The sequence below is a fragment of the Pleurodeles waltl genome, chromosome 4_1, assembly GCF_031143425.1.
Source record: "Pleurodeles waltl isolate 20211129_DDA chromosome 4_1, aPleWal1.hap1.20221129, whole genome shotgun sequence".
Classification (NCBI taxonomy): Eukaryota; Metazoa; Chordata; class Amphibia; order Caudata; family Salamandridae; genus Pleurodeles; species Pleurodeles waltl.
The window spans coordinates 816,148,595-816,173,618 of NC_090442.1; positions in this window are offsets into that span (position 1 = coordinate 816,148,595).

Consider the following 25,024-nt stretch of genomic DNA (forward strand, 5'->3'; position numbering starts at 1 on the left):
TGATGTGTCCACGTTGCATTTTGAGGCATTTACTACCGCGGGCGCTAGGCCTACCCACACAAGTGAGGTATCATTTTTATCGGAAGACTTGTGGGAACGCTGGGTGTAAGGAAATCTGTGGCTCCTCTCTGATTCAAGAACTTTCTGTCACCAAAATGTGAGGAAAACGTGTTTGTTTAGCCACATTTTGAGGTTTGCAAAGGATTATGGGTAACAGAACCTGGTCAGAGCCCCACAAGTCACCCCATCTTGGATTCCCCTCGGTCTCTAGTTTTAAAAAATGCACAGGTTTGGTAGGTTTCCCTAGGTGCCGGCTGAGCTAAAGGCCAAAATCTACAGGTGGGCACTTTGCAAAAAACACCTCTGTTTTCTTTCAAAAAATGTGATGTGTCCACTCTGCGTTTTGGGGCATTTCCTGTTACAGGCACTAGGCCTACCCACACAAGAGAGGAATCATTTTTATCGGGAGACTTGGGGGAATGCTGGGTGGAAGGAAATCTGTGGCTCCTCTCTGATTCCAGAACTTTCTGTCACCAAAATGTGAGGAAAACGTGTTTTTTTAGCCACATTTTGAGGTTTGGAAAGGATTCTGGGTAACAGAACCTGGTCAGAGCCCCACAAGTCACCCTATCTTGGATTCCCCTAGGTCTGTAGTTTTCAAAAATGCACAGGTTTGGTAGATTTTCCTAGGTGCCGGCTGAGCTAGAGGCCAAAATCTACAGGTAGGCACTTTGCAAAAAACACCTCTGTTTTCTTTAGAAAAATGTGATGTGTCCACTTTGCGTTTTGGGGCATTTCCTGTTGCAGGCGCTAGGCCTACCCACACAAGTGAGGTATCATTTTTATCTGGAGACTGAGGGGAATGCTGTGTGGAAGGAAATTTGTGGCTCCTCTCTGATTCCAGAACTTTCTGTCACCAAAATGTGAGGAAAACGTTTTTTTTTTGCCACATTTTGAGGTTTGCAAAGGATTCTGGTTAAAAGAACCTGGTCAGAGCCCCACAAGTCACCCTATCTTGGATTCCCCTAGGTCTCTAGTTTTAAAAAATGCACAGGTTTGGTAGGTTTCCCTAGGTGCCGGCTGAGCTAGAGGCCAAAATCTACAGGTGGGCACTTTGCAAAAAACACCTCTGTTTTCTTTAAAAAAATGTGATGTGTCCATGTTGCATTTTGAGGCATTTCCTGTTGCGGGTGCTAGGCCTACCCACACAAGTGAGGTATCATTTTTATCGGAAGACTTGTGGGAACGCTGGGTGGAAGGAAATCTGTGGCTCCTCTCTGATTCAAGAACTTTCTGTCACCAAAATGTGAGGAAAACGTGTTTTTTTAGCCACATTTTGAGGTTTGCAAAGGATTATGGGTAACAGAACCTGGTCAGAGCCCCACAAGTCACCCATCTTGGATTCCCCTAGGTCTCTAGTTTTCAGAAATGCACTGGTTTGGTAGGTTTCCCTAGGTGCCGGCTGAGCTAGAGGCCAAAATCTACAGGTAGGCACTTTGCAAAAAACACCTCTGTTTTCTTTCAAAAAATGTGATGTGTCACGCTGCGTTTTGGGGCATTTCCTGTTGCAGGCGCTAGGCCTACCCACACAAGTGAGGTATCATTTTTATCTGGAGACTGAGGGGAATGCTGTGTGGAAGGAAATTTGTGGCTCCTCTCTGATTCCAGAACTTTCTGTCACCAAAATGTGAGGAAAACGTTTTTTTTTAGCCACATTTTGAGATTTGCAAAGGATTCTGGTTAAAAGAACCTGGTCAGAGCCCCACAAGTCACCCTATCTTGGATTCCCCTAGGTCTCTAGTTTTAAAAAATGCACAGGTTTGGTAGGTTTCCCTAGGTGCCGGCTGAGCTAGAGGCCAAAATCTACAGGTGGGCACTTTGCAAAAAACACCTCTGTTTTCTTTAAAAAAATGTGATGTGTCCATGTTGCATTTTGAGGCATTTCCTGTTGCGGGTGCTAGGCCTACCCACACAAGTGAGGTATCATTTTTATCGGAAGACTTGTGGGAACGCTGGGTGGAAGGAAATCTGTGGCTCCTCTCTGATTCAAGAACTTTCTGTCACCAAAATGTGAGGAAAACGTGTTTTTTTAGCCACATTTTGAGGTTTGCAAAGGATTATGGGTAACAGAACCTGGTCAGAGCCCCACAAGTCACCCCATCTTGGATTCCCCTAGGTCTCTAGTTTTAAAAAATGCACAGGTTTGGTAGGTTTCCCTAGGTGCCGGCTGAGCTAAAGGCTAAAATCTACAGGTGGGCACTTTGCAAAAAACACCTCTGTTTTCTTTCAAAAAATGTGATGTGTCACGCTGCGTTTTGGGGCATTTCCTGTTTCAGGCGCTAGGCCTACCCACACAAGTGAGGAATCATATTTATCGGGAAACTTGGGGGAATGCTGGGTGGAAGGAAATTTGTGGTTCCTCTCTGATTCCAGAACTTTCTGTCACCAAAATGTGAGGAAAACGTGTTTTATTAGCCACATTTTGAGGTTTGGAAAGGATTCTGGGTAACAGAACCTGGTCAGATCCCCACAAGTCACCCATCTTGGATTCCCCTAGGTCTCTAGTTTTCAGAAATGCACTGGTTTGGTAGGTTTCCCTAGGTGCCGGCTGAGCTAGAGGCCAAAATCTACAGGTAGGCACTTTGCAAAAAACACCTCTGTTTTCTTTAAAAAAATGTGATGTGTCCACGTTGCGTTTTGGGGCATTTCCTGTCACGGGCGATAGGCCTACCCACACAAGTGAGGTATAATTTTTGTCAGGAGACTTTGGGGAACGCTGGGTGGAAGGAAATTTGTGGCTCCTTTCTGATTCCAGAACTTTCTGTCACCAAAATGTGAGGAAAATATGTTTTTTTAGCCAAGTTTTGAGGTTTGCAAAGGATTCTGGGTAACAGAACCTGGTCAGAGCCCCACAAGTCGCCCCATCTTGGATTCCCCTAGGTCTCTAGTTTTAAAAAATGCACAGGTTTGGTAGGTTTCCCTAGGTGCCGGCTGAGCTAGAGGCCAAAATCTACAGGTAGGCACTTTGCAAAAAACACCTCTGTTTTCTTTAAAAAAATGTGATGTGTCCACGTTGCGTTTTGGGGCATTTCCTGTCACTGGCGCTAGGCCTACCCACACAAGTGAGGTATCATTTTTATCGGGAGACTTGGGGGAATGCTGGGTGGAAGGAAATCTGTGGCTCCTCTCTGATTCCAGAACTTTCTGTCACCAAAATTTGAGGAAAATGTGTTTTTTTTAGCCACATTTTGAGGTTTGCAAAGGATTCTGGGTAACAGAACCTGGTCAGAGCCCCACAAGTCACCCTATCTTGGATTTCCCTAGGTCTCTAGTTTTAAAAAATGCACAGGTTTGGTAGGTTTCCCTAGGTGCCGGCTGAGCTAGAGGCCAAAATCTACAGGTGGGCACTTTGCAAAAAACACCTCTGTTTTCTTTCAAAAAATGTGATGTGTCCACGTTGCGTTTTGGGGCATTTCCTGTTGCAGGCGCTATGCCTACCCACACAAGTGATGGATCATTTTTATCGGAAGACGTGTGGGAACGCTGGGTGGAAGGAAATCTGTGGCTCCTCTCTGATTCCAGAACTTTCTGTCACCAAAATGTGAGGAAAACGTGTTTTTTGAGCCACATTTTGAGGTTTGCAAAGGATTCTGGGTAACAGAACCTGGTCAGAGCCCCACAAGGCACCCTTTCTTGGATTCCCCTAGGTCTCCAGTTTTCAAAAATGCACAGGTTTGGTAGGTTTCCTTAGGTGCCTGCTGAGCTAGAGTGCAAAATCTAAAGGTGGGCACTTTGCAAAAAACACCTCTGTGTTCTTTTAAAAAATGTGATGTGTCCACGTTGCATTTTGAGGCATTTACTACCGCGGGTGCTAGGCCTACCCACACAAGTGAGGTATCATTTTTATCGGAAGACTTGTGGGAACGCTGGGTGGAAGGAAATCTGTGGCTCCTCTCTGATTCAAGAACTTTCTGTCACCAAAATGTGAGGAAAACGTGTTTTTTTAGCCACATTTTGAGGTTTGCAAAGGATTATGGGTAACAGAACCTGGTCAGAGCCCCACAAGTCACCCCATCTTGGATTCCCCTCGGTCTCTAGTTTTAAAAAATGCACAGGTTTGGTAGGTTTCCCTAGGTGCCGGCTGAGCTAAAGGCCAAAATCTACAGGTGGGCACTTTGCAAAAAACACCTCTGTTTTCTTTCAAAAAATGTGATGTGTCCACTCTGCGTTTTGGGGCATTTCCTGTTACAGGCACTAGGCCTACCCACACAAGTGAGGAATCATTTTTATCGGGAGACTTGGGGGAATGCTGGGTGGAAGGAAATCTGTGGCTCCTCTCTGATTCCAGAACTTTCTGTCACCAAAATGTGAGGAAAACGTGTTTTTTTAGCCACATTTTGAGGTTTGGAAAGGATTCTGGGTAACAGAACCTGGTCAGAGCCCCACAAGTCACCCTATCTTGGATTCCCCTAGGTCTGTAGTTTTCAAAAATGCACAGGTTTGGTAGGTTTTCCTAGGTGCCGGCTGAGCTAGAGGCCAAAATCTACAGGTAGGCACTTTGCAAAAAACACCTCTGTTTTCTTTAAAAAAATGTGATGTGTCCACGTTGCGTTTTGGGGCATTTCCTGTTGCAGGCGCTAGGCCTACCCACACAAGTGAGGTATCATTTTTATCTGGAGACTGAGGGGAATGCTGTGTGGAAGGAAATTTGTGGCTCCTCTCTGATTCCAGAACTTTCTGTCACCAAAATGTGAGGAAAACGTTTTTTCTTAGCCACATTTTGAGGTTTGCAAAGGATTCTGGTTAAAAGAACCTGGTCAGAGCCCCACAAGTCACCCTATCTTGGATTCCCCTAGGTCTCTAGTTTTAAAAAATGCACAGGTTTGGTAGGTTTCCCTAGGTGCCGGCTGAGCTAGAGGCCAAAATCTACAGGTGGGCACTTTGCAAAAAACACCTCTGTTTTCTTTAAAAAAATGTGATGTGTCCATGTTGCATTTTGAGGCATTTCCTGTTGCGGGTGCTAGGCCTACCCACACAAGTGAGGTATCATTTTTATCGGAAGACTTGTGGGAACGCTGGGTGGAAGGAAATCTGTGGCTCCTCTCTGATTCAAGAACTTTCTGTCACCAAAATGTGAGGAAAACGTGTTTTTTTAGCCACATTTTGAGGTTTGCAAAGGATTATGGGTAACAGAACCTGGTCAGAGCCCCACAAGTCACCCCATCTTGGATTCCCCTAGGTCTCTAGTTTTAAAAAATGCACAGGTTTGGTAGGTTTCCCTAGGTGCCGGCTGAGCTAAAGGCTAAAATCTACAGGTGGGCACTTTGCAAAAAACACCTCTGTTTTCTTTCAAAAAATGTGATGTGTCACGCTGCGTTTTGGGGCATTTCCTGTTGCAGGCGCTAGGCCTACCCACACAAGTGAGGAATCATATTTATCGGGACACTTGGGGGAATGCTGGGTGGAAGGAAATTTGTGGTTCCTCTCTGATTCCAGAACTTTCTGTCACCAAAATGTGAGGAAAACTTGTTTTATTAGCCACATTTTGAGGTTTGGAAAGGATTCTGGGTAACAGAACCTGGTCAGAGCCCCACAAGTCACCCATCTTGGATTCCCCTAGGTCTCTAGTTTTCAGAAATGCACTGGTTTGGTAGGTTTCCCTAGGTGCCGGCTGAGCTAGAGGCCAAAATCTACAGGTGGGCACTTTGCAAAAAACACCTCTGTTTTCTTTAAAAAAATGTGATGTGTCCACGTTGCGTTTTGGGGCATTTCCTGTTGTAGGCGCTACGCCTACCCACACAAGTGATGGATCATTTTTATCGGAAGACGTGTGGGAACGCTGGGTGGAAGGAAATCTGTGGCTCCTCTCTGATTCCAGAACTTTCTGTCACCAAAATGTGAGGAAAACGTGTTTTTTGAGCCACATGTTGAGGTTTGCAAAGGATTCTTGGTAACAGAACCTGGTCAGAGCCCCACAAGGCACCCTTTCTTGGATTCCCCTAGGTCTCCAGTTTTCAAAAATGCACAGGTTTGGTAGGTTTCCTTAGGTGCCGGCTGAGCTAGAGTGCAAAATCTAAAGGTGGGCACTTTGCAAAAAACACCTCTGCTTTCTTTTAAAAAATGTGATGTGTCCACGTTGCATTTTGAGGCATTTACTACCGCGGGCGCTAGGCCTACCCACACAAGTGAGGTATCATTTTTATCGGAAGACTTGTGGGAACGCTGGGTGGAAGGAAATCTGTGGCTCCTCTCTGATTCAAGAACTTTCTGTCACCAAAATGTGAGGAAAACGTGTTTTTTTAGCCACATTTTGAGGTCTGCAAAGGATTATGGGTAACAGAACCTGGTCAGAGCCCCACAAGTCACCCCATCTTGGATTCCCCTCGGTCTCTAGTTTTAAAAAATGCACAGGTTTGGTAGGTTTCCCTAGGTGCCGGCTGAGCTAAAGGCCAAAATCTACAGGTGGGCACTTTGCAAAAAACACCTCTGTTTTCTTTCAAAAAATGTGATGTGTCCACTCTGCGTTTTGGGGCATTTCCTGTTACAGGCACTAGGCCTACCCACACAAGTGAGGAATCATTTTTATCGGGAGACTTGGGGGAATGCTGGGTGGAAGGAAATCTGTGGCTCCTCTCTGATTCCAGAACTTTCTGTCACCAAAATGTGAGGAAAAAGTGTTTTTTTAGCCACATTTTGAGGTTTGGAAAGGATTCTGGGTAACAGAACCTGGTCAGAGCCCCACAAGTCACCCTATCTTGGATTACCCTAGGTCTGTAGTTTTCAAAAATGCACAGGTTTGGTAGGTTTTCCTAGGTGCCGGCTGAGCTAGAGGCCAAAATCTACAGGTAGGCACTTTGCAAAAAACACCTCTGTTTTCTTTAAAAAAATGTGATGTGTCCACGTTGCGTTTTGGGGCATTTCCTGTTGCAGGCGCTAGGCCTACCCACACAAGTGAGGTATCATTTTTATCTGGAGACTGAGGGGAATGCTGTGTGGAAGGAATTTGTGGCTCCTCTCTGATTCCAGAACTTTCTGTCACCAAAATGTGAGGAAAACGTTTTTTTTTAGCCACATTTTGAGGTTTGCAAAGGATTCTGGTTAAAAGAACCTGGTCAGAGCCCCACAAGTCACCCTATCTTGGATTCCCCTAGGTCTCTAGTTTTAAAAAATGCACAGGTTTGGTAGGTTTCCCTAGGTGCCGGCTGAGCTAGAGGCCAAAATCTACAGGTGGGCACTTTGCAAAAAACACCTCTGTTTTCTTTAAAAAAATGTGATGTGTCCATGTTGCATTTTGAGGCATTTCCTGTTGCGGGTGCTAGGCCTACCCACACAAGTGAGGTATCATTTTTATCGGAAGACTTGTGGGAACGCTGGGTGGAAGGAAATCTGTGGCTCCTCTCTGATTCAAGAACTTTCTGTCACCAAAATGTGAGGAAAAAGTGTTTTTTTAGCCACATTTTGAGGTTTGCAAAGGATTATGGGTAACAGAACCTGGTCAGAGCCCCACAAGTCACCCCATCTTGGATTCCCCTAGGTCACTAGTTTTAAAAAATGCACAGGTTTGGTAGGTTTCCCTAGGTGCCGGCTGAGCTAAAGGCTAAGATCTACAGGTGGGCACTTTGCAAAAAACACCTCTGTTTTCTTTCAAAAAATGTGATGTGTCACGCTGCGTTTTGGGGCATTTCCTGTTTCAGGCGCTAGGCCTACCCACACAAGTGAGGAATCATATTTATCGGGACACTTGGGGGAATGCTGGGTGGAAGGAAATTTGTGGTTCCTCTCTGATTCCAGAACTTCCTGTCACCAAAATGTGAGGAAAACGTGTTTTATTAGCCACATTTTGAGGTTTGGAAAGGATTCTGGGTAACAGAACCTGGTCAGAGCCCCACAAGTCACCCATCTTGGATTCCCCTAGGTCTCTAGTTTTCAGAAATGCACTGGTTTGGTAGGTTTCCCTAGGTGCCGGCTGAGCTAGAGGCCAAAATCTACAGGTAGGCACTTTGCAAAAAACACCTCTGTTTTCTTTAAAAAAATGTGATGTGTCCACGTTGCGTTTTGGGGCATTTCCTGTCACGGGCGATAGGCCTACCCACACAAGTGAGGTATAATTTTTGTCAGGAGACTTTGGGGAACGCTGGGTGGAAGGAAATTTGTGGCTCCTTTCTGATTCCAGAACTTTCTGTCACCAAAATGTGAGGAAAATATGTTTTTTTAGCCAAGTTTTGAGGTTTGCAAAGGATTCTGGGTAACAGAACCTGGTCAGAGCCCCACAAGTCGCCCCATCTTGGATTCCCCTAGGTCTCTAGTTTAAAAAAATGCACAGGTTTGGTAGGTTTCCCTAGGTGCCGGCTGAGCTAGAGGCCAAAATCTACAGGTAGGCACTTTGCAAAAAACACCTCTGTTTCTTTAAAAAAATGTGATGTGTCCACGTTGCGTTTTGGGGCATTTCCTGTCACTGGCGCTAGGCCTACCCACACAAGTGAGGTATAATTTTTATCGGGAGACTTGGGGGAATGCTGGGTGGAAGGAAATCTGTGGCTCCTCTCTGATTCCAGAACTTTCTGTCACCAAAATTTGAGGAAAATGTGTTTTTTTTAGCCACATTTTGAGGTTTGCAAAGGATTCTGGGTAACAGAACCTGGTCAGAGCCCCACAAGTCACCCTATCTTGGATTTCCCTAGGTCTCTAGTTTTAAAAAATGCACAGGTTTGGTAGGTTTCCCTAGGTGCCGGCTGAGCTAGAGGCCAAAATCTACAGGTGGGCACTTTGCAAAAAACACCTCTGTTTTCTTTCAAAAAATGTGATGTGTCCACGTTGCGTTTTGGGGCATTTCCTGTTGCAGGCGCTACGCCTACCCACACAAGTGATGGATCATTTTTATCGGAAGACGTGTGGGAACGCTGGGTGGAAGGAAATCTGTGGCTCCTCTCTGATTCCAGAACTTTCTGTCACCAAAATGTGAGGAAAACGTGTTTTTTGAGCCACATTTTGAGGTTTGCAAAGGATTCTGGGTAACAGAACCTGGTCAGAGCCCCACAAGGCACCCTTTCTTGGATTCCCCTAGGTCTCCAGTTTTCAAAAATGCACAGGTTTGGTAGGTTTCCTTAGGTGCCGGCTGAGCTAGAGTGCAAAATCTAAAGGTGGGCACTTTGCAAAAAACACCTCTGTTTTCTTTTAAAAAATGTGATGTGTCCACGTTGCATTTTGAGGCATTTACTACCGCGGGCGCTAGGCCTACCCACACAAGTGAGGTATCATTTTTATCGGAAGACTTGTGGGAACGCTGGGTGGAAGGAAATCTGTGGCTCCTCTCTGATTCAAGAACTTTCTGTCACCAAAATGTGAGGAAAACGTGTTTTTTTAGCCACATTTTGAGGTTTGCAAAGGATTATGGGTAACAGAACCTGGTCAGAGCCCCACAAGTCACCCATCTTGGATTCCCCTCGGTCTCTAGTTTTAAAAAATGCACAGGTTTGGTAGGTTTCCCTAGGTGCCGGCTGAGCTAGAGGCCAAAATCTACAGGTAGGCACTTTGCAAAAAACACCTCTGTTTTCTTTAAAAAAATGTGATGTGTCCACGTTGCGTTTTGGGGCATTTCCTGTCACGGGCGATAGGCCTACCCACACAAGTGAGGAATCATATTTATCGGGAGACTTGGGAGAATGCTGGGTGGAAGGAAATTTGTGGCTCCTTTCTGATTCCAGAACTTTCTGTCACCAAAATGTGAGGAAAATATGTTTTTTTAGCCAAGTTTTGAGGTTTGCAAAGGATTCTGGGTAACAGAACCTGGTCAGAGCCCCACAAGTCGCCCCATCTTGGATTCCCCTAGGTCTCTAGTTTTAAAAAATGCACAGGTTTGGTAGGTTTCCCTAGGTGCCGGCTGAGCTAGAGGCCAAAATCTACAGGTAGGCACTTTGCAAAAAACACCTCTGTTTTCTTTAAAAAAATGTGATGTGTCCACGTTGCGTTTTGGGGCATTTCCTGTCACTGGCGCTAGGCCTACCCACACAAGTGAGGTATCATTTTTATCGGGAGACTTGGGGGAATGCTGGGTGGAAGGAAATCTGTGGCTCCTCTCTGATTCCAGAACTTTCTGTCACCAAAATTTGAGGAAAATGTGTTTTTTTTAGCCACATTTTGAGGTTTGCAAAGGATTCTGGGTAACAGAACCTGGTCAGAGCCCCACAAGTCACCCTATCTTGGATTTCCCTAGGTCTCTAGTTTTAAAAAATGCACAGGTTTGGTAGGTTTCCCTAGGTGCCGGCTGAGCTAGAGGCCAAAATCTACAGGTGGGCACTTTGCAAAAAACACCTCTGATTTCTTTAAAAAAATGTGATGTGTCCACGTTGCGTTTTGGGGCATTTCCTGTTGCAGGCGCTATGCCTACCCACACAAGTGATGGATCATTTTTATCGGAAGACGTGTGGGAACGCTGGGTGGAAGGAAATCTGTGGCTCCTCTCTGATTCCAGAACTTTCTGTCACCAAAATGTGAGGAAAACGTGTTTTTTGAGCCACATTTTGAGGTTTGCAAAGGATTCTGGGTAACAGAACCTGGTCAGAGCCCCACAAGGCACCCTTTCTTGGATTCCCCTAGGTCTCCAGTTTTCAAAAATGCACAGGTTTGGTAGGTTTCCTTAGGTGCCTGCTGAGCTAGAGTGCAAAATCTAAAGGTGGGCACTTTGCAAAAAACACCTCTGTGTTCTTTTAAAAAATGTGATGTGTCCACGTTGCATTTTGAGGCATTTACTACCGCGGGTGCTAGGCCTACCCACACAAGTGAGGTATCATTTTTATCGGAAGACTTGTGGGAACGCTGGGTGGAAGGAAATCTGTGGCTCCTCTCTGATTCAAGAACTTTCTGTCACCAAAATGTGAGGAAAACATGTTTTTTTAGCCACATTTTGAGGTTTGCAAAGGATTATGGGTAACAGAACCTGGTCAGAGCCCCACAAGTCACCCCATCTTGGATTCCCCTCGGTCTCTAGTTTTAAAAAATGCACAGGTTTGGTAGGTTTCCCTAGGTGCCGGCTGAGCTAAAGGCCAAAATCTACAGGTGGGCACTTTGCAAAAAACACCTCTGTTTTCTTTCAAAAAATGTGATGTGTCCACTCTGCGTTTTGGGGCATTTCCTGTTACAGGCACTAGGCCTACCCACACAAGTGAGAAATCATTTTTATCGGGAGACTTGGGGGAATGCTGGGTGGAAGGAAATCTGTGGCTCCTCTCTGATTCCAGAACTTTCTGTCACCAAAATGTGAGGAAAACGTGTTTTTTTAGCCACATTTTGAGGTTTGGAAAGGATTCTGGGTAACAGAACCTGGTCAGAGCCCCACAAGTCACCCTATCTTGGATTCCCCTAGGTCTGTAGTTTTCAAAAATGCACAGGTTTGGTAGGTTTTCCTAGGTGCCGGCTGAGCTAGAGGCCAAAATCTACAGGTGGGCACTTTGCAAAAAACACCTCTGTTTTCTTTAAAAAAATGTGATGTGTCCACGTTGCGTTTTGGGGCATTTCCTGTTGCAGGCGCTAGGCCTACCCACACAAGTGAGGTATCATTTTTATCTGGAGACTGAGGGGAATGCTGTGTGGAAGGAAATTTGTGGCTCCTCTCTGATTCCAGAACTTTCTGTCACCAAAATGTGAGGAAAACGTTTTTTCTTAGCCACATTTTGAGGTTTGCAAAGGATTCTGGTTAAAAGAACCTGGTCAGAGCCCCACAAGTCACCCTATCTTGGATTCCCCTAGGTCTCTAGTTTTAAAAAATGCACAGGTTTGGTAGGTTTCCCTAGGTGCCGGCTGAGCTAGAGGCCAAAATCTACAGGTGGGCACTTTGCAAAAAACACCTCTGTTTTCTTTAAAAAAATGTGATGTGTCCATGTTGCATTTTGAGGCATTTCCTGTTGCGGGTGCTAGGCCTACCCACACAAGTGAGGTATCATTTTTATCGGAAGACTTGTGGGAACGCTGGGTGGAAGGAAATCTGTGGCTCCTCTCTGATTCAAGAACTTTCTGTCACCAAAATGTGAGGAAAACGTGTTTTTTTAGCCACATTTTGAGGTTTGCAAAGGATTATGGGTAACAGAACCTGGTCAGAGCCCCACAAGTCACCCCATCTTGGATTCCCCTAGGTCTCTAGTTTTAAAAAATGCACAGGTTTGGTAGGTTTCCCTAGGTGCCGGCTGAGCTAAAGGCTAAAATCTACAGGTGGGCACTTTGCAAAAAACACCTCTGTTTTCTTTCAAAAAATGTGATGTGTCACGCTGCGTTTTGGGGCATTTCCTGTTGCAGGCGCTAGGCCTACCCACACAAGTGAGGAATCATATTTATCGGGACACTTGGGGGAATGCTGGGTGGAAGGAAATTTGTGGTTCCTCTCTGATTCCAGAACTTTCTGTCACCAAAATGTGAGGAAAACGTGTTTTTTGAGCCACATGTTGAGGTTTGCAAAGGATTCTGGGTAACAGAACCTGGTCAGAGCCCCACAAGGCACCCTTTCTTGGATTCCCCTAGGTCTCCAGTTTTCAAAAATGCACAGGTTTGGTAGGTTTCCTTAGGTGCCGGCTGAGCTAGAGTGCAAAATCTAAAGGTGGGCACTTTGCAAAAAACACCTCTGCTTTCTTTTAAAAAATGTGATGTGTCCACGTTGCATTTTGAGGCATTTACTACCGCGGGCGCTAGGCCTACCCACACAAGTGAGGTATCATTTTTATCGGAAGACTTGTGGGAACGCTGGGTGGAAGGAAATCTGTGGCTCCTCTCTGATTCAAGAACTTTCTGTCACCAAAATGTGAGGAAAACGTGTTTTTTTAGCCACATTTTGAGGTCTGCAAAGGATTATGGGTAACAGAACCTGGTCAGAGCCCCACAAGTCACCCCATCTTGGATTCCCCTCGGTCTCTAGTTTTAAAAAATGCACAGGTTTGGTAGGTTTCCCTAGGTGCCGGCTGAGCTAAAGGCCAAAATCTACAGGTGGGCACTTTGCAAAAAACACCTCTGTTTTCTTTCAAAAAATGTGATGTGTCCACTCTGCGTTTTGGGGCATTTCCTGTTACAGGCACTAGGCCTACCCACACAAGTGAGGAATCATTTTTATCGGGAGACTTGGGGGAATGCTGGGTGGAAGGAAATCTGTGGCTCCTCTCTGATTCCAGAACTTTCTGTCACCAAAATGTGAGGAAAAAGTGTTTTTTTAGCCACATTTTGAGGTTTGGAAAGGATTCTGGGTAACAGAACCTGGTCAGAGCCCCACAAGTCACCCTATCTTGGATTCCCCTAGGTCTGTAGTTTTCAAAAATGCACAGGTTTGGTAGGTTTTCCTAGGTGCCGGCTGAGCTAGAGGCCAAAATCTACAGGTAGGCACTTTGCAAAAAACACCTCTGTTTTCTTTAAAAAAATGTGATGTGTCCACGTTGCGTTTTGGGGCATTTCCTGTTGCAGGCGCTAGGCCTAACCACACAAGTGAGGTATCATTTTTATCTGGAGACTGAGGGGAATGCTGTGTGGAAGGAAATTTGTGGCTCCTCTCTGATTCCAGAACTTTCTGTCACCAAAATGTGAGGAAAACGTTTTTTTTTAGCCACATTTTGAGGTTTGCAAAGGATTCTGGTTAAAAGAACCTGGTCAGAGCCCCACAAGTCACCCTATCTTGGATTCCCCTAGGTCTCTAGTTTTAAAAAATGCACAGGTTTGGTAGGTTTCCCTAGGTGCCGGCTGAGCTAGAGGCCAAAATCTACAGGTGGGCACTTTGCAAAAAACACCTCTGTTTTCTTTAAAAAAATGTGATGTGTCCATGTTGCATTTTGAGGCATTTCCTGTTGCGGGTGCTAGGCCTACCCACACAAGTGAGGTATCATTTTTATCGGAAGACTTGTGGGAACGCTGGGTGGAAGGAAATCTGTGGCTCCTCTCTGATTCAAGAACTTTCTGTCACCAAAATGTGAGGAAAAAGTGTTTTTTTAGCCACATTTTGAGGTTTGCAAAGGATTCTGGTTAACAGAACCTGGTCAGAGCCCCAAAAGTCACCCCATCTTGGATTCCCCTAGGTCACTAGTTTTAAAAAATGCACAGGTTTGGTAGGTTTCCCTAGGTGCCGGCTGAGCTAAAGGCTAAGATCTACAGGTGGGCACTTTGCAAAAAACACCTCTGTTTTCTTTCAAAAAATGTGATGTGTCACGCTGCGTTTTGGGGCATTTCCTGTTTCAGGCGCTAGGCCTACCCACACAAGTGAGGAATCATATTTATCGGGACACTTGGGGGAATGCTGGGTGGAAGGAAATTTGTGGTTCCTCTCTGATTCCAGAACTTCCTGTCACCAAAATGTGAGGAAAACGTGTTTTATTAGCCACATTTTGAGGTTTGGAAAGGATTCTGGGTAACAGAACCTGGTCAGAGCCCCACAAGTCACCCATCTTGGATTCCCCTAGGTCTCTAGTTTTCAGAAATGCACTGGTTTGGTAGGTTTCCCTAGGTGCCGGCTGAGCTAGAGGCCAAAATCTACAGGTAGGCACTTTGCAAAAAACACCTCTGTTTTCTTTAAAAAAATGTGATGTGTCCACGTTGCGTTTTGGGGCATTTCCTGTCACGGGCGATAGGCCTACCCACACAAGTGAGGTATAATTTTTGTCAGGAGACTTTGGGGAACGCTGGGTGGAAGGAAATTTGTGGCTCCTTTCTGATTCCAGAACTTTCTGTCACCAAAATGTGAGGAAAATATGTTTTTTTAGCCAAGTTTTGAGGTTTGCAAAGGATTCTGGGTAACAGAACCTGGTCAGAGCCCCACAAGTCGCCCCATCTTGGATTCCCCTAGGTCTCTAGTTTAAAAAAATGCACAGGTTTGGTAGGTTTCCCTAGGTGCCGGCTGAGCTAGAGGCCAAAATCTACAGGTAGGCACTTTGCAAAAAACACCTCTGTTTCTTTAAAAAAATGTGATGTGTCCACGTTGCGTTTTGGGGCATTTCCTGTCACTGGCGCTAGGCCTACCCACACAAGTGAGGTATAATTTTTATCGGGAGACTTGGGGGAATGCTGGGTGGAAGGAAATCTGTGGCTCCTCTCTGATTCCAGAACTTTCTGTCACCAAAATTTGAGGAAAATGTGTTTTTTTTAGCCACATTTTGAGGTTTGCAAAGGATTCTGGGTAACAGAACCTGGTCAGAGCCCCACAAGTCACCCTATCTTGGATTTCCCTAGGTCTCTAGTTTTAAAAAATGCACAGGTTTGGTAGGTTTCCCTAGGTGCCGGCTGAGCTAGAGGCCAAAATCTACAGGTGGGCACTTTGCAAAAAACACCTCTGTTTTCTTTCAAAAAATGTGATGTGTCCACGTTGCGTTTTGGGGCATTTCCTGTTGCAGGCGCTACGCCTACCCACACAAGTGATGGATCATTTTTATCGGAAGACGTGTGGGAACGCTGGGTGGAAGGAAATCTGTGGCTCCTCTCTGATTCCAGAACTTTCTGTCACCAAAATGTGAGGAAAACGTGTTTTTTGAGCCACATTTTGAGGTTTGCAAAGGATTCTGGGTAACAGAACCTGGTCAGAGCCCCAAAAGTCACCCCATCTTGGATTCCCCTAGGTCACTAGTTTTAAAAAATGCACAGGTTTGGTAGGTTTCCCTAGGTGCCGGCTGAGCTAAAGGCTAAGATCTACAGGTGGGCACTTTGCAAAAAACACCTCTGTTTTCTTTCAAAAAATGTGATGTGTCACGCTGCGTTTTGGGGCATTTCCTGTTTCAGGCGCTAGGCCTACCCACACAAGTGAGGAATCATATTTATCGGGACACTTGGGGGAATGCTGGGTGGAAGGAAATTTGTGGTTCCTCTCTGATTCCAGAACTTCCTGTCACCAAAATGTGAGGAAAACGTGTTTTATTAGCCACATTTTGAGGTTTGGAAAGGATTCTGGGTAACAGAACCTGGTCAGAGCCCCACAAGTCACCCATCTTGGATTCCCCTAGGTCTCTAGTTTTCAGAAATGCACTGGTTTGGTAGGTTTCCCTAGGTGCCGGCTGAGCTAGAGGCCAAAATCTACAGGTAGGCACTTTGCAAAAAACACCTCTGTTTTCTTTAAAAAAATGTGATGTGTCCACGTTGCGTTTTGGGGCATTTCCTGTCACGGGCGATAGGCCTACCCACACAAGTGAGGTATAATTTTTGTCAGGAGACTTTGGGGAACGCTGGGTGGAAGGAAATTTGTGGCTCCTTTCTGATTCCAGAACTTTCTGTCACCAAAATGTGAGGAAAATATGTTTTTTTAGCCAAGTTTTGAGGTTTGCAAAGGATTCTGGGTAACAGAACCTGGTCAGAGCCCCACAAGTCGCCCCATCTTGGATTCCCCGAGGTCTCTAGTTTAAAAAAATGCACAGGTTTGGTAGGTTTCCCTAGGTGCCGGCTGAGCTAGAGGCCAAAATCTACAGGTAGGCACTTTGCAAAAAACACCTCTGTTTCTTTAAAAAAATGTGATGTGTCCACGTTGCGTTTTGGGGCATTTCCTGTCACTGGCGCTAGGCCTACCCACACAAGTGAGGTATAATTTTTATCGGGAGACTTGGGGGAATGCTGGGTGGAAGGAAATCTGTGGCTCCTCTCTGATTCCAGAACTTTCTGTCACCAAAATTTGAGGAAAATGTGTTTTTTTTAGCCACATTTTGAGGTTTGCAAAGGATTCTGGGTAACAGAACCTGGTCAGAGCCCCACAAGTCACCCTATCTTGGATTTCCCTAGGTCTCTAGTTTTAAAAAATGCACAGGTTTGGTAGGTTTCCCTAGGTGCCGGCTGAGCTAGAGGCCAAAATCTACAGGTGGGCACTTTGCAAAAAACACCTCTGTTTTCTTTCAAAAAATGTGATGTGTCCACGTTGCGTTTTGGGGCATTTCCTGTTGCAGGCGCTACGCCTACCCACACAAGTGATGGATCATTTTTATCGGAAGACGTGTGGGAACGCTGGGTGGAAGGAAATCTGTGGCTCCTCTCTGATTCCAGAACTTTCTGTCACCAAAATGTGAGGAAAACGTGTTTTTTGAGCCACATTTTGAGGTTTGCAAAGGATTCTGGGTAACAGAACCTGGTCAGAGCCCCACAAGGCACCCTTTCTTGGATTCCCCTAGGTCTCCAGTTTTCAAAAATGCACAGGTTTGGTAGGTTTCCTTAGGTGCCGGCTGAGCTAGAGTGCAAAATCTAAAGGTGGGCACTTTGCAAAAAACACCTCTGTTTTCTTTTAAAAAATGTGATGTGTCCACGTTGCATTTTGAGGCATTTACTACCGCGGGCGCTAGGCCTACCCACACAAGTGAGGTATCATTTTTATCGGAAGACTTGTGGGAACGCTGGGTGGAAGGAAATCTGTGGCTCCTCTCTGATTCAAGAACTTTCTGTCACCAAAATGTGAGGAAAACGTGTTTTTTTAGCCACATTTTGAGGTTTGCAAAGGATTATGGGTAACAGAACCTGGTCAGAGCCCCACAAGTCACCCCATCTTGGATTCCCCTCGGTCTCTAGTTTTAAAAAATGCACAGGTTTGGTAGGTTTCCCTAGGTGCCGGCTGAGCTAAAGGCCAAAATCTACAGGTGGGCACTTTGCAAAAAACACCTCTGTTTTCTTTAAAAAAATGTGATGTGTCACGCTGCGTTTTGGGGCATTTCCTGTTGCAGGCGCTAGGCCTACCCACACAAGTGAGGAATCATATTTATCGGGAGACTTGGGAGAATGCTGGGTGGAAGGAAATTTGTGGTTCCTCTCTGATTCCAGAACTTTCTGTCACCAAAATGTGAGGAAAACGTGTTTTTTTAGCCCCATCTTGAGGTTTGGAAAGGATTCTGGGTAACAGAACCTGGTCAGAGCCCCACAAGTCACCCCATCTTGGATTCCCCTAGGTCTCTAGTTTTCAGAAATGCACTGGTTTGGTAGGTTTCCCTAGGTGCCGGCTGAGCTAGAGGCCAAAATCTACAGGTAGGCACTTTGCAAAAAACACCTCTGTTTTCTTTAAAAAAATGTGATGTGTCCACGTTGCGTTTTGGGGCATTTCCTGTCGCGGGCGCTGGGCCTACCCACACAAGTGAGGTATCATTTTTATCAGTAGACTTTGGGGAACGCTGGGTGGAAGGAAATTTGTGGCTCCTTTCTGATTCCAGAACTTTCTGTCACCAAAATGTGAGGAAAATATGTTTTTTTAGCCAAGTTTTGAGGTTTGCAAAGGATTCTGGGTAACAGAACCTGGTCAGAGCCCCACAAGTCGCCCCATCTTGGATTCCCCTAGGTCTCTAGTTTTAAAAAATGCACAGGTTTGGTAGGTTTCCCTAGGTGCCGGCTGAGCTAGAGGCCAAAATCTACAGGTAGGCACTTTGCAAAAAACACCACTGTTTTCTTTCAAAAAATGTGATGTGTCCACGTTGCGTTTTGGGGCATTTCCTGTCACTGGCGCTAGGCCTACCCACACAAGTGAGGTATCATTTTTATCAGTAGACTTTGGGGAACGCTGGGTGGAAGGAAATTTGTGGCTCCTTTCTGATTCCAGAACTTTCTGTCACCAAAATGTGAGGAAAATATGTTTTTTTAGCCAAGATTTGAGGTTTGCAAAGGATTCTGGGTAACAGAACCTGGTCAGAGCCCCACAAGTCGCCCCATCTTGGATTCCCCTAGGTCTCTAGTTTTAAAAAATGCACAGGTTTGGTAGGTTTCCCTAGGTGCCGGCTGAGCTAGAGGCCAAAATCTACAGGTAGGCACTTTGCAAAAAACACCACTGTTTTCTTTCAAAAAATGTGATGTGTCCACGTTGCGTTTTGGGGCATTTCCTGTCACTGGCGCTAGGCCTACCCACACAAGTGAGGTATCATTTTTATCGGGAGACTTGGGGGAATGCTGGGTGGAAGGAAATCTGTGGCTCCTCTCTGATTCCAGAACTTTCTGTCACTAAAATTTGAGGAAAATGTGTTTTTTGAGCCACATTTTGAGGTTTGCAAAGGATTCTGGGTCACAGAACCTGGTCAGAGCCCCAGAAGTCACCCTATCTTGGATTTCCCTAGGTCTCTAGTTTTAAAAAATGCACAGGTTTGGTAGGTTTCCCTAGGTGCCGGCTGAGCTAGAGGCCAAAATCTACAGGTGGGTACTTTGCAAAAAACACCTCTGTTTTCTTTAAAAAAATGTGATGTGTCCACGTTGCATTTTGGGGCATTTCCTGTTGCAGGCGCTACGCCTACCCACACAAGTGATGTATCATTTTTATCGGAAGACGTGTGGGAACGCTGGGTGGAAGGAAATCTGTGGCTCCTCTCTGATTCCAGAACTTTCTGTCACCAAAATGTGATGAAAACGTGTTTTTTGAGCCACATTTTGAGGTTTGCAAAGGATTCTGGGTAACAGAACCTGGTCAGAGCCCCACAAGGCACCCTTTCTTGGATTCCCCTAGGTCTCTAGTTTTCAAAACTGCACAGGTTTGGTAGGTTTCCCTAGGTGCCGGCTGAGCTAGAGTGCAAAATCTAAAGGTGGGCACTTTGCAAAAAACACCTCTGTTTTCTTTAAAAAAATGTGATGTGTCCACGTTGCATTTTGAGGCATTTACTACCGCGGGCGCTAGGCCTACCCACACAAGTGAGGTATCATTTTTATCGGAAGACTTGTGGGAACGCTGGGTGGAAGGAAATCTGTGGCTCCTCTCTGATTCAAGAACTTTCTGTCACCAAAATGTGAGGAAAACGTGTTTTTTTAGCCACATTTTGAGGTTTGCAAAGGATTATGGGTAACAGAACCTGGTCAGAGCCCCACAAGTCACCCCATCTTGGATTCCCCTAGGTCTCTAGTTTTAAAAAATGCACAGGTTTGGTAGGTTTCCCTAGGTGCCGGCTGAGCTAAAGGCCAAAATCTACAGGTGGGCACTTTGCAAAAAACACCTCTGTTTTCTTTCAAAAAATGTGATGTGTCACGCTGCGTTTTGGGGCATTTCCTGTTGCAGGCGCTAGGCCTACCCACACAAGTGAGGAATCATATTTATCGGGACACTTGGGGGAATGCTGGGTGGAAGGAAATGTGTGGTTCCTCTCTGATTCCAGATCTTTCTGTCACCAAAATGTGAGGAAAACGTGTTTTTTTAGCCACATTTTGAGGTTTGGAAAGGATTCTGGGTAACAGAACCTGGTCAGAGCCCCACAAGTCACCCATCTTGGATTCCCGTAGGTCTCTAGTTTTCAGAAATGCACTGGTTTGGTAGGTTTCCCTAGGTGCCGGCTGAGCTAGAGGCCAAAATCTACAGGTAGGCACTTTGCAAAAAACACCTCTGTTTTCTTTAAAAAAATGTGATGTGTCCACGTTGCGTTTTGGGGCATTTCCTGTCACGGGCGATAGGCCTACCCACACAAGTGAGGTATCATTTTTGTCAGGAGACTTTGGGGAACACTGGGTGGAAGGAAATTTGTGGCTCCTTTCTGATTCCAGAACTTTCTGTCACCAAAATGTGAGGAAAATATGTTTTTTTAGCCAAGTTTTGAGGTTTGCAAAGGATTCTGGGTAACAGAACCTGGTCAGAGCCCCACAAGTCGCCCCATCTTGGATTCCCCTAGGTCTCTAGTTTTAAAAAATGCACAGGTTTGGTAGGTTTCCCTAGGTGCCGGCTGAGCTAGAGGCCAAAATCTACAGGTAGGCACTTTGCAAAAAACACCTCTGTTTTCTTTAAAAAAATGTGATGTGTCCACGTTGCGTTTTGGGGCATTTCCTGTCACTGGCGCTAGGCCTACCCACACAAGTGAGGTATCATTTTTATCGGGAGACTTGGGGGAATGCTGAGTGGAAGGAAATCTGTGGCTCCTCTCTGATTCCAGAACTTTCTGTCACCAAAATTTGAGGAAAATGTGTTTTTTTTAGCCACATTTTTAAGGTTTGCAAAGGATTCTGGGTAACAGAACCTGGTCAGAGCCCCACAAGTCACCCTATCTTGGATTTCCCTAGGTCTCTAGTTTTAAAAAATGCACAGGTTTGGTAGGTTTCCCTAGGTGCCGGCTGAGCTAGAGGCCAAAATCTACAGGTGGGCACTTTGCAAAAAACACCTCTGTTTTCTTTCAAAAAATGTGATGTGTCCACGTTGCGTTTTGGGGCATTTCCTGTCACGGGCACTAGGCCTACCCACACAAGTGAGGTATCATTTTTATCGGGAGATTTGGGGGAATGCTGAGTGGAAGGAAATCTGTGGCTCCTCTCTGATTCCAGAACTTTCTGTCACCAAAATCTGAGGAAAACGTGTTTTTTTAGCCCCATCTTGAGGTTTGGAAAGGATTCTGGGTAACAGAACCTGGTCAGAGCCCCACAAGTCACCCCATCTTGGATTCCCCTAGGTCTCTAGTTTTCAGAAATGCACTGGTTTGGTAGGTTTCCCTAGGTGCCGGCTGAGCTAGAGGCCAAAATCTACAGGTAGGCACTTTGCAAAAAACACCTCTGTTTTCTTTAAAAAAATTTGATGTGTCCACGTTGCGTTTTGGGGCATTTCCTGTCGCAGGCGCTGGGCCTACCCACACAAGTGAGGTATCATTTTTATCAGTAGACTTTGGGGAACGCTGGGTGGAAGGAAATTTGTGGCTCCTTTCTGATTCCAGAACTTTCTGTCACCAAAATATGAGGAAAATATGTTTTTTTAGCCAAGTTTTGAGGTTTGCAAAGGATTCTGGGTAACAGAACCTGGTCAGAGCCCCACAAGTCGCCCCATCTTGGATTCCCCTAGGTCTCTAGTTTTAAAAAATGCACAGGTTTGGTAGGTTTCCCTAGGTGCCGGCTGAGCTAGAGGCCAAAATCTGCAGGTAGGCACTTTGCAAAAAACACCACTGTTTTCTTTCAAAAAATGTGATGTGTCCACGTTGCGTTTTGGGGCATTTCCTGTCACTGGCGCTAGGCCTACCCACACAAGTGAGGTATCATTTTTATCAGTAGACTTTGGGGAACGCTGGTTGGAAGGAAATTTGTGGCTCCTTTCTGATTCCAGAACTTTCTGTCACCAAAATGTGAGGAAAATATGTTTTTTTAGCCAAGTTTTGAGGTTTGCAAAGGATTCTGGGTAACAGAACCTGGTCAGAGCCCCACAAGTTGCCCCATCTTGGATTGCCCTAGGTCTCTAGTTTTAAAAAATGCACAGGTTTGGTAGGTTTCCCTAGGTGCCGGCTGAGCTAGAGGCCAAAATCTACAGGTAGGCACTTTGCAAAAAACACCACTGTTTTCTTTCAAAAAATTTGATGTGTCCACGTTGCGTTTTGGGGCATTTCCTGTCACTGGCGCTAGGCCTACCCACACAAGTGAGGTATCATTTTTATCGGGAGACTTGGGGGAATGCTGGGTGGAAGGAAATCTGTGGCTCCTCTCTGATTCCAGAACTTTCTGTCACCAAAATTTGAGGAAAATGTGTTTTTTTTAGCCACATTTTGAGGTTTGCAAAGGATTCTGGGTCACAGAACCTGGTCAGAGCCCCAGAAGTCACCCTATCTTGGATTTCCCTAGGTCTCTAGTTTTAAAAAATGCACAGGTTTGGTAGGTTTCCCTAGGTGCCGGCTGAGCTAGAGGCCAAAATCTACAGGTGGGTACTTTGCAAAAAACACCTCTGTTTTCTTTAAAAAAATGTGATGTGTCCACGTTGCATTTTGGGGCATTTCCTGTTGCAGGCGCTACGCCTACCCACACAAGTGATGTATCATTTTTATCGGAAGACGTGTGGGAACGCTGGGTGGAAGGAAATCTGTGGCTCCTCTCTGATTCCAGAACTTTCTGTCACCAAAATGTGATGAAAACGTGTTTTTTGAGCCACATTTTGAGGTTTGCAAAGGATTCTGGGTAACAGAACCTGGTCAGAGCCCCACAAGGCACCCTTTCTTGGATTCCCCTAGGTCTCTAGTTTTCAAAAATGCACAGGTTTGGTAGGTTTCCTTAGGTGCCGGCTGAGCTAGAGTGCAAAATCTAAAGGTGGGCACTTTGCAAAAAACACCTCTGTTTTCTTTAAAAAAATGTGATGTGTCCACGTTGCATTTTGAGGCATTTACTACCGCGGGCGCTAGGCCTACCCACACAAGTGAGGTATCATTTTTATCGGAAGACTTGTGGGAACGCTGGGTGGAAGGAAATCTGTGGCTCCTCTCTGATTCAAGAACTTTCTGTCACCAAAATGTGAGGAAAACGTGTTTTTTTAGCCACATTTTGAGGTTTGCAAAGGATTATGGGTAACAGAACCTGGTCAGAGCCCCACAAGTCACCCCATCTTGGATTCCCCTAGGTCTCTAGTTTCAAAAAATGCACAGGTTTGGTAGGTTTCCCTAGGTGCCGGCTGAGCTAAAGGCCAAAATCTACAGGTGGGCACTTTGCAAAAAACACCTCTGTTTTCTTTCAAAAAATGTGATGTGTCACGCTGCGTTTTGGGGCATTTCCTGTTGCAGGCGCTAGGCCTACCCACACAAGTGAGGAATCATATTTATCGGGACACTTGGGGGAATGCTGGGTGGAAGGAAATCTGTGGTTCCTCTCTGATTCCAGAACTTTCTGTCACCAAAATGTGAGGAAAACGTGTTTTATTAGCCACATTTTGAGGTTTGGAAAGGATTCTGGGTAACAGAACCTGGTCAGAGCCCCACAAGTCACCCATCTTGGATTCCCCTAGGTCTCTAGTTTTCAGAAATGCACTGGTTTGGTAGGTTTCCCTAGGTGCCGGCTGAGCTAGAGGCCAAAATCTACAGGTAGGCACTTTGCAAAAAACACCTCTGTTTTCTTTAAAAAAATGTGATGTGTCCACGTTGCGTTTTGGGGCATTTCCTGTCACGGGCGATAGGCCTACCCACACAAGTGAGGTATAATTTTTGTCAGGAGACTTTGGGGAACGCTGGGTGGAAGGAAATTTGTGGCTCCTTTCTGATTCCAGAACTTTCTGTCACCAAAATGTGAGGAAAATATGTTTTTTTAGCCAAGTTTTGAGGTTTGCAAAGGATTCTGGGTAACAGAACCTGGTCAGAGCCCCACAAGTCGCCCCATCTTGGATTCCCCTAGGTCTCTAGTTTAAAAAAATGCACAGGTTTGGTAGGTTTCCCTAGGTGCCGGCTGAGCTAGAGGCCAAAATCTACAGGTAGGCACTTTGCAAAAAACACCTCTGTTTTCTTTAAAAAAATGTGATGTGTCCACGTTGCGTTTTGGGGCATTTCCTGTCACTGGCGCTAGGCCTACCCACACAAGTGAGGTATCATTTTTATCGGGAGACTTGGGGGAATGCTGGGTGGAAGGAAATCTGTGGCTCCTCTCTGATTCCAGAACTTTCTGTCACCAAAATTTGAGGAAAATGTGTTTTTTTAGCCACATTTTGAGGTTTGCAAAGGATTCTGGGTAACAGAACCTGGTCAGAGCCCCACAAGTCACCCTATCTTGGATTTCCCTAGGTCTCTAGTTTTAAAAAATGCACAGGTTTGGTAGGTTTCCCTAGGTGCCGGCTGAGCTAGAGGCCAAAATCTACAGGTGGGCACTTTGCAAAAAACACCTCTGTTTTCTTTCAAAAAATGTGATGTGTCCACGTTGCGTTTTGGGGCATTTCCTGTTGCAGGCGCTACGCCTACCCACACAAGTGATGGATCATTTTTATCGGAAGACGTGTGGGAACGCTGGGTGGAAGGAAATCTGTGGCTCCTCTCTGATTCCAGAACTTTCTGTCACCAAAATGTGAGGAAAACGTGTTTTTTGAGCCACATTTTGAGGTTTGCAAAGGATTCTGGGTAACAGAACCTGGTCAGAGCCCCACAAGGCACCCTTTCTTGGATTCCCCTAGGTCTCCAGTTTTCAAAAATGCACAGGTTTGGTAGGTTTCCTTAGGTGCCGGCTGAGCTAGAGTGCAAAATCTAAAGGTGGGCACTTTGCAAAAAACACCTCTGTTTTCTTTTAAAAAATGTGATGTGTCCACGTTGCATTTTGAGGCATTTACTACCGCGGGCGCTAGGCCTACCCACACAAGTGAGGTATCATTTTTATCGGAAGACTTGTGGGAACGCTGGGTGGAAGGAAATCTGTGGCTCCTCTCTGATTCAAGAACTTT